The following is a 9,340-nucleotide window of genomic DNA, read 5'->3' as shown; positions in this document are numbered from 1 at the left end:
CTAGCTCCTGTGCCGCTGCAGCTGTCTGTGCCGCTGCCTGACTGGCTGCTACCTTCATAGGACCCCTAGTCAGTGAAGTCCCGCCCCCTAATCAGGGCTCAGCTTCTCTCCCAGCACAAAGCCCCTACACATACAGGTACTACCAACCCAAACCAAACACACACAAATACCTCCTCCTCCAACAGAACTCCCGCTCAAACTCCCCTGTATACAGCTCTGTTTGCTAGCTCCTGTGCCGCAGCAGCTGTCCTTGCCGCTGCCTGACTGGCTGCTACCTTCATAGGTCCTCTAGTCAGTGAAGCCCCGCCCCCTAATGAGGGCTCAGCTTCTCTCCCAGCACAAAGCATCTCCAAGCCTCTACACATACAGAAACTACCAATACAAAACCAAACACACACACAAATACCTTCTCCTCCAACAGAACTCCCACTCAAACTCCCCTTTTTAAAGCTCTGTTTGCTAGCTCCTGTGCCGCTGCAGCTGTCTTCGCCGCTGCCTGACTGGCTGCTACCTTTATAGGACCCCTAGTCAGTGAAGCCCCGCCCCCAAATCAGGGCTCAGCTTCTCTCCCAGCACAAAGCCCCTACACATACAGATACCACCAATACAAAACCAAATACGTACATATACGTTCTCCTCCAACAGAACTCCCACTCAAACTCCCCTGTTTACAGTTCTGTTTGCTAGCTCCTGTGCCGCAGCAGCTGTCCTTGCCGCTGCCTGACTGGCTGCTACCTTCATAGGACCCCTAGTCAGTGAAGCCCCGCCCCCTAATCAGGGCTCAGCTTCTGTCCCAGCACAAAGCCCCTCCAAGCCTCTACACATACAGATACTACCAATACAAAACCAAACACACACACGAATACCTTCTCCTCCAACAGAACTCCCACCTAAACTCCCCTGTTTACAGCTCTGTTTGCTAGCTCCTGTGCCGCTGCCTGACTGGCTTCTACCTTTATAGGACCCCTAGTCAGTGAAGCCCCGTCCCCTAATCAGGGCTCAGCTTCTCTCCCAGCACAAAGCCCCTACACATACAGATACTACCAATACAAAACCGAACACACACACACGAATACCTTCTCCTCCAACAGAACTCCCACTCAAACTCCCCTGTTTACAGCTCTGTTTGCTAGCTCCTGTGCCGCTGCAGATGTCTGTGCCGCTGCCTGACTGGCTGCAACCTTTAAAGGACCCCTAGTCAGTGAAGCCCCGCCCCCTAATCAGGGCTCAGCTTCTCTCCCAGCACAAAGCCCCTACACATACGGATACTACCAATACAAAACCAAACACACACACAAATACCTTCTCCTCCAACAGAATTCCCACTCAAACTCCCCTGTTTACAGCTCTGTTTGCTAGGTCCTGTGCCGCTGCACCTGTCTGTCCTGCTACCTTTATAGGACCCCTAGTCAGTGAAGCCCCGCCCCCTAATCAGGGCTCCGCTTCTCTCCCAGCACAAAGCCCCTACACATACGGATACCACCAATACAAAACCAAACACATACAAATACCTTCTCCTCCAACAGAACTCCCACTCAAACTCCCCTGTTCACAGCTCTGTTTGCTAGCTCCTGTGCCCCTGCAGCTGTCTGTGCCACAGCCTGACTGGCTGCTACATTTATAGGACCCCTAGTCAGTGAAGCCCCGCCCCCTAATCAGAACTCAGCTTCTCTCCCAGCACAAAGCCTCTCCAAGCCTCTACACATACAGAAACTACCAATACAAAACCAAACACACACACAAATACCTTCTCCTCCAACAGAACTCCCACTCCAACTCCCCTGTTTACACCTCTGTTTGCTAGCTCCTGTGCCACTGCAGCTGTCTGTGCTGCTCCCTTTATAGGACCCCTAGTCAGTGAAGCCCCGCCCCTAATCAGGACTCAGCTTCTCTCCCACCACAAAGCCCCTACAAGCCTCTACACATACAGATACTACCAATACAGAACCAAACACACACAAATACCTTCTCCTCCAACAGAACTCCCACTCAAACTCCCCTGTTTACAGCTCTTTTTGCTAGCTCCTGTGCCGCTGCAGCTGTCTCTGCCGCTGCCTGACTCGCTGCTACCTTTATAGGACCCCTAGTCAGTGAAGCCCCGCCCCCTAATCAGGGCTCAGCTTCTCTCCCAGCATAAATACCCTACACATACGGATACTCCCAATACAAAACCAGACACACACGAATACCTTCTCCTCCAACAGAACTCACACTCAAACTCCCCTGTTTACAGCTCTGTTCGTTAGCTCCTGTGACGCTGCCTGACTGGCTGCTACCTTTATAGGACCCCTAGTCAGGCAAACCCCGCCCCCTAATCAGGGCTCAGCTTCTCTCCCAGCACAAAGCCCCTACAAGTCTCTACACATACAGGTACTACCAATACAAAACCAAACACACACAAATAACTTCTCCTCCAACAGAATTCCCACTCAAACTCCCCTGTTTACAGCTCTGTTCGTTAGCTCCTGTGCCGCTGCCTGAGTGGCTGCTACCTTCATAGGACCCCTAGTCAGCGAAGCCCCGCCCCCTAATCAGGGCTCAGCTTCTCTCCCAGCACAAAGCCCCTACACATACGGACACTACCAATACAAAACCAAACACACACAAATACCTTCTCCCCCAAACAGAACTCCCACTCAAACTCCCCTGTTTACAGCTCTGTTTGCTTGCTCCTGTGCCGCTGTAGCTGTCTGTGCCGCTGCCTGACTGGCTGCTCCCTTTATAGGTCCCCAGTCAGTGAAACCCCGCCCCCTAATCAGGGCTCAGCTTCTCTCCCAGCACAAAACCGCTACACATAGAGATACTACCAATACAAAACCACACACACACAAATACCTTCTCCTCCAACAGAACTCCCACTCAAACCCCCCTGTTTACAGCTCTGTTTGCTAGCTCCTGTGCCGCTGCAGCTGTCTGTGCCGCTGCCTGACTGGCTGTGACCTTTATAGGACCCCTAGTCAGTGAAGCCCGGCCCCCTAATCCGGGCTCAGCTTCTCTCCCAGCACAAAGCCCCTCCAAGCCTTTACACATACAGATACTACCAATACAATACCGAACAAACACAAATACATTCTCCTCCAACAGAACTCCCACTCAAACTCCCCTGTTTACAGCTCTGTTTGCTAGCTCCTGTGCCGCTGCGTGACTGGCTGCTACCTTCATAGGACCCCTAGTCAGTGAAGCCCCGTCCCCTAATCAGGGCTCAGCTTCTCTCCCAGCACAAAGCCCCTCCAAGCCTCTACACATACAGATACCACCAATACAAAACCAAACACACACACGAATACCTTCTCCTCCAACAGAACTCCCACTCAAACTCCCCTGTTTACAGCTCTGTTTGCTAGCTCCTGTGCCGCTGCCTGACTGGCTTCTACCTTTATAGGACCCCTAGTCAGGGAAACCCCGCCCCCTAATCAGGGCTCAGCTTCTCTCCCAGCACAAAGCCCCTACACATACAGATACTACCAATACAAAACCGAACACACACACACGAATACCTTCTCCTCCAACAGAACTCCCACTCAAACTCCCCTGTTTACAGCTCTGTTTGCTAGCTCCTGTGCCGCTGCAGGTGTCTGTGCTGCTCCCTTTATAGGACCCCTAGTCAGTGAAGCCCCGCCTTCTAATCAGGGCTCAGCTTCTCTCCCAGCACAAAGCCCCTCCAAGCCTCTACACATACAGATACCATCAATACAAAACCAAACCCACACAAATACCTTCTCCTCCAACAGAACTCCCACTCAAACTCCCCTGTTTACAGCTCTGTTTACTAGCTCCTGTGCCGCTGCCTGACTGGCTGCTCCCTTTATAGGACACCTAGTCAGTGAAGCCCCGCCCCCTAATCAGAACTCAGCTTCTCTCCCAGCACAAAGCCTCTCCAAGCCTCTACACATACAGGAACTACCAATACAAAAACAAACACACACACGAATACCTTCTCCTCCAACAGAACTCCCACTCAAACTCCCCTGTTTACAGCTCTGTTTGATAGCTCCTGTGCCGCTGCCTGACTGGCTGCTCCCTTTATAGGACCCCTAGTCAGTGAAGCCCCGCCCCCTAATCAGGGCTCAGCTTCTCTCCCAGCACCAAGCCCCTCCAAGCCTCTACACATACAGATACTACCAATACAAAACCGAAGAAACACAGACACCTTCTCCTCCGACAGAACTCCCACTCAAACTCCCCTGTTTACACCTCTGTTTGATAGCTCCTGTGCCGCTGCCTGACTGGCTGCTCCCTTTATAGGACCCCTAGTCAGTGAAGCCCCGCCCCCTAATCAGGGCTCAGCTTCTCTCCCAGCACAAAGCCCCTACATATACGGATACCACCAATACAAAACCAAACCCACACAAATACCTTCTCCTCCAATAGAACTCCCACTGAAACTCCCCTGTTTACAGCTCTGTTTGCTAGCTCCTGTGCCACTGCAGCTGTCTGTGCCGCTGCCTGACTCGCTGCTACCTTCATAGGTCCCCTAGTCAGTGAAGCCCCGCCCCCTAATCAGGGCTCAGCTTCTCTCCCAGCACAAAGCCCCTGCAAATACAGATACTACCAATACAAAACCAAACATAAACAAATACCTTCTCCTCCAACAGAACTCCCCTGTTTACAGCTCTGTTTGCTAGCTCCTGTGCCGCTGCACCTGACTCTGCTGCTCCCTTTATAGGACCCCTAGTCAGTGAAGCCCCGCCCCCTAATCAGGGCTCAGCTTCTCTCCCAGCACAAAGCCCCTCCAAGCCTCTGCACATACAGATACTACCAATACAAAACCAAACTCACACACAAATACCTTCTCCTCCAACAGAACTCCCACTCAAACTCCCCTGTTTACAGCTCTGTTTGCTAGCTCCTGTACCGCTGCCTGACTGGCTGCTACCTTTATAGGACGCCTAGTCAGGGAAGCCCCGCCCCCTAATCAGGGCTCAGCTTCTCTCCCAGCACAAAGCCCCTGCACATACAGATACCACCAATACAAAACCAAACACACACAAATACCTTCTCCTCCAATAGAATTCCCACTCAAACTCCCCTGTTTACAGCTCTGTTTGCTAGGTCCTGTGCCGCTGCACCTGTCTGTGCTGCTACCTTTATAGGACCCCTAGTCAGTGAAGACCCGCCCCCTAATCAGGCCTCAGCTTCTCTCCCAGCACAAAGCCCCTACACGTACGGATACTACCAATACAAAACCAAACACACACGAATACCGTCTCCTCCAACAGAACTCACACTCAAACTCCCCTGTTTACACCTCTGTTTGCTAGCTCCTGTGCCGCTGCCTGACTGGCTGCTCCCTTTATAGGACCCCTAGTCAGTGAAGCCCGCCTTCTAATCAGAGCTCAGCTTCTCTCCCACCACAAAGCCCCTCCAAGCCTCTGCACATACAGATACTACCAATACAAAACCAAACACACACAAATACCTTCTCCTCCAACAGAACTCCCACTCAAACTCCCCTGTTTAGTGCTCTGTTTGCTAGCTCCTGTTTCGCTGCAGCTGTCTGTGCCGCTGCCTGACTAGCTGCTGCCTTTATAGAACCCCAAGTCAATGTAGCCCCGCCCCCTAATCAGGGCTCAGCTTCTCTCCCAGCACAAAGCCCCTGCACATACAGATACCACCAATACAAAACCAAACATACACAAATACCTTCTCCTCCAACAGAACTCCCCTGTTTACAGCTCTGTTTGCTAGCTCCTGTGCCACTGCAGCTGTCTGTGCCGCTGCCTGACTGGCTGCTACCTTTATAGGACCCCTAGTCAGTGAAGCCCCGCCCCCTAATCAGAACTCAGCTTCTCTCCCAGCACAAAGCCTCTCCAAGCCTCTACACATACAGAAACTACCAATACAAAACCAAACACACACACAAATACCTTCTCCTCCAACAGAACTCCCACTCAAACTCCCCTGTTTACAGCTCTGTTTGCTTGCCCTGTGACGCTGTAGCTGTCTGTGCCACTGCCTGACTGGCTGCTCCCTTTATAGGTCCCCAGTCAGTGAAGCCCCGCCCCCTAATCAGGGCTCAGCTTCTCTCCCAGCACAAGGCCCCTCCAAGCCTCTACACATACAGATACTACCAATACAAAACCAAACACACACACAAATACCTTCTCCTCCAACAGAACTCCCACTCAAACTCCCCTGTTTACAGCTCTCTTTGCAAGCTCCTGTGCCGCTGCCAGACTGGCTGCTACCTTTATAGGACCCCTAGTCACGGAAGCCCTGCCCCTATCCAGGGCTCAGCTTCTCTCCCAGCACAAAGCCCCTACACATACAGATACTACCAATACAAAACCAAACACACACAAATACCTTCTCCTCCAACAGAACTCCCACTCAAACTCCCCTGTTTACAGCTCTCTTTGCTAGCTCCTGTGCCGCTGCCTGACTGGCTGCTACCTTCATAGGACCCCTAGTCAGGCAAGCCCCGCCCCCTAATCAGGGCTCAGCTTCTCTCCCAGCACAAACCCCCTACACATACAGATACTACCAATACAAAACCAAACACACACAAATACCTTCTCCTCCAACAGAACTCCCACTCCAACTCCCCTGTTCACAGCTCTGTTTGATAGCTCCTGTGCCGCTGCCTGACTGGCGGCTACCTTCATAGGACCCCTAGTCATAGAAGCCCCGCCCCCTAATCAGGGCTCAGCTTCTCTCCCAGAACGAAGCCCCTACACAAACAGATACCACGAATACAAAATCAAACAAACACAAATATCTTCTCCTCCAACAGAACTCCCACTCAAACTCCCCTGTTTAAAGCTCTGTTTGCTAGGTCCTGTGCCGCTGCAGCTGTCTGTGCCGCTGCCTGACTGGCTGCTACCTTCATAGGATCCCTAGTCAGAGAAGCCCCGCCCCCTAATCAGGGCTCAGCTTCTCTCCCAGCACAAAGCCTCTGCAAGCCTCTACACATACAGATACCACCAATACAAAACCAAATACACACACAAATACCTTCTCCTCCAACAGAACTCCCACTCAAACTCCCCTGTTTACAGCTCTGTTTGCTAGCTCCTGTGCCGCTGCCTGACTGGCTGCTCCCTTTATAGGACCCCTAGTCAGTGAAGCACCGCCCCCTAATCAGGGCTCAGCTTCTCTCCCAGCACAAAGCCCCTACAAGCCTCTGCACATACAGATACTACCAATACAGAACCAAACACACACAGAAATAGCTTCTCCTCCAACAGAACTCCCACTCAAACTCCCCTGTTTACAGCTCTCTGTGCTAGCTCCTGTGCCACTGCAGCTGTCTGTGCTGCTACCTTTATAGGACCCCTAGACAGTGAAGCCCCGCCCCCTAATCAGGGCTCAGCTTCTCTCCCAGCACAAAGCCCCTACACGTACAGATACCACCAATACAAAACCAAACACACACACAAATACCTTCTCCTCCAACAGAACTCCCACTCAAACTCCCCTGTTTACAGCTCTGTTTGCTAGGTCCTGTGCCGCTGCACCTGTCTGTGCTGCTACCTTTATAGGACCCCTAGTCAGTGAAGCCCCGCCCCCTAATCAGGACTCAGCTTCTCTCCCAGCAAAAAGCCCCTACACATACGGATACTACCAATACAAAACCAAACACACACGAATACCTTCTCCTCCAACAGAACTCACACTCAAACTCCCCTGTTTACACCGCTGCTAGCTCCTGTGCCGCTGCCTGACTGGCTGCTCCCTTTATAGGACCCCTAGTCAGTGAAGCCCCGCCTTCTAATCAGGGCTCAGCTTCTCTCCCAGCACAAAGCCCCTCCAAGCCTCTACACATACATATACTACCAATACAAAGCCAAACACACACACAAATACCTTCTCCTCCAACAGAACTCCCACTCAAACTCCCCTGTTTACAGCTCTGTTTGCGAGCTCCTGAATCGCTGCAGCTGTCTGTGCCGCTGCCTGACTAGCTGCTGCCTTTATAGAACCCCAAGTCAATGTAGCCCCGCCCCCTAATCAGGGCACAGCTTCTCTCCCAGCACAAAGCCCCTGCACATACAAATACCACCAATACAAAACCAAACACACACGAATATCTTCTCCTCCAACAGAATTCCCACTCAAACTCCCCTGTTTACACCTCTGTTTGCTAGCTCCTGTGCCGCTGCCTGACTGGCTGCTCCCTTTATAGGACCCCTAGTCAGTGAAGCCCCGCCTTCTAATCAGGGCTCAGCTTCTCTCCCAGCACAAAACCCCTCCAAGCCTCTACACATACAGATACTACCAATAAATAACCAAACACACACAAATACCTTCTCCTCCAACAGAACTCACACTCAAACTCCCCTGTTTACAGCTCTGTTTGCTAGCTCCTGTGCCGCTGCACCTGTCTGTGCTGCTACCTTTATAGGACCCCTAGTCAGTGAAGCCCCGCCCCCTAATCAGGACTCAGCTTCTCTCCCAGCACAAAGCCCCTACACATACGGATACTACCAATACAAAACCAAACACACACGAATACCTTCTCCTCCAACAGAACTCACACTCAAACTCCCCTGTTTACAGCTCTGTTTGCTAGCTCCTGTACTGCTGCAGCTGTCTGTGCCGCTGCCTGACTGGCTGATACCTTTAGAGGACCCCTAGTCAGTGAAGTCCCGCCCCCTAATCAGGGCTCAGCTTCTCTCCCAGCACAAAGCCCCTACACATACGGACACTACCAATACAAAACCAAACACACACAAATACCTTCTCCTCCAACAGAACTCCCACTCAAACTCCCCTTTTTAAAGCTCTGTTTGCTAGCTCCTGTGCCGCTGCAGCTGTCTGTGCCGCTGCCTGACTGGCTGCTCCCTTTATAGGTCCCCAGTCAGTGAAGCCCCGCCCCTTAATCAGGGCTCAGCTTCTCTCCCAGCACAAAGCCCCTCCAAGCCTCTGCACATACAGATACTACCAATACAAAAGCAAACACACACAAATACCTTCTCCTCCAACAGAACTCCCACTCAAACTCCCCTTTTTAAAGCTCTGTTTGCTAGCTCCTGTGCCGCTGCAGCTGTCTGTGCCGCTGCCTGACTGGCTGCTCCCTTTATAGGACCCCTAGTCAGTGAAGCCCCGCCCCAAATCAGGGCTCAGCTTCTCTCCCAGCACAAAGCCCCTACACATACAGATACCACCAATACAAAACCAAATACGTACACATACGTTCTCCTCCAACAGAACTCCGACTCAAACACCCCTGTTTACAGCTCTGTTTGCTAGCTCCTGTGCCACTGCCTGACTGGCTGCTACATTTATAGGACCCCTAGTCAGTGAAGCCCCGCCCCCTAATGAGGACTCAGCTTCTCTCCCAGCACAAAGCCCCTACACATACGGATACTACCAATACAAAACCAAACACACACGAATA

The sequence above is a fragment of the Lepidochelys kempii genome, unplaced genomic scaffold, assembly GCF_965140265.1.
Source record: "Lepidochelys kempii isolate rLepKem1 unplaced genomic scaffold, rLepKem1.hap2 scaffold_106, whole genome shotgun sequence".
NCBI classification, from domain to species: Eukaryota; Metazoa; Chordata; order Testudines; family Cheloniidae; genus Lepidochelys; species Lepidochelys kempii.
Note: the sequence above shows the minus strand (reverse complement) of the source record.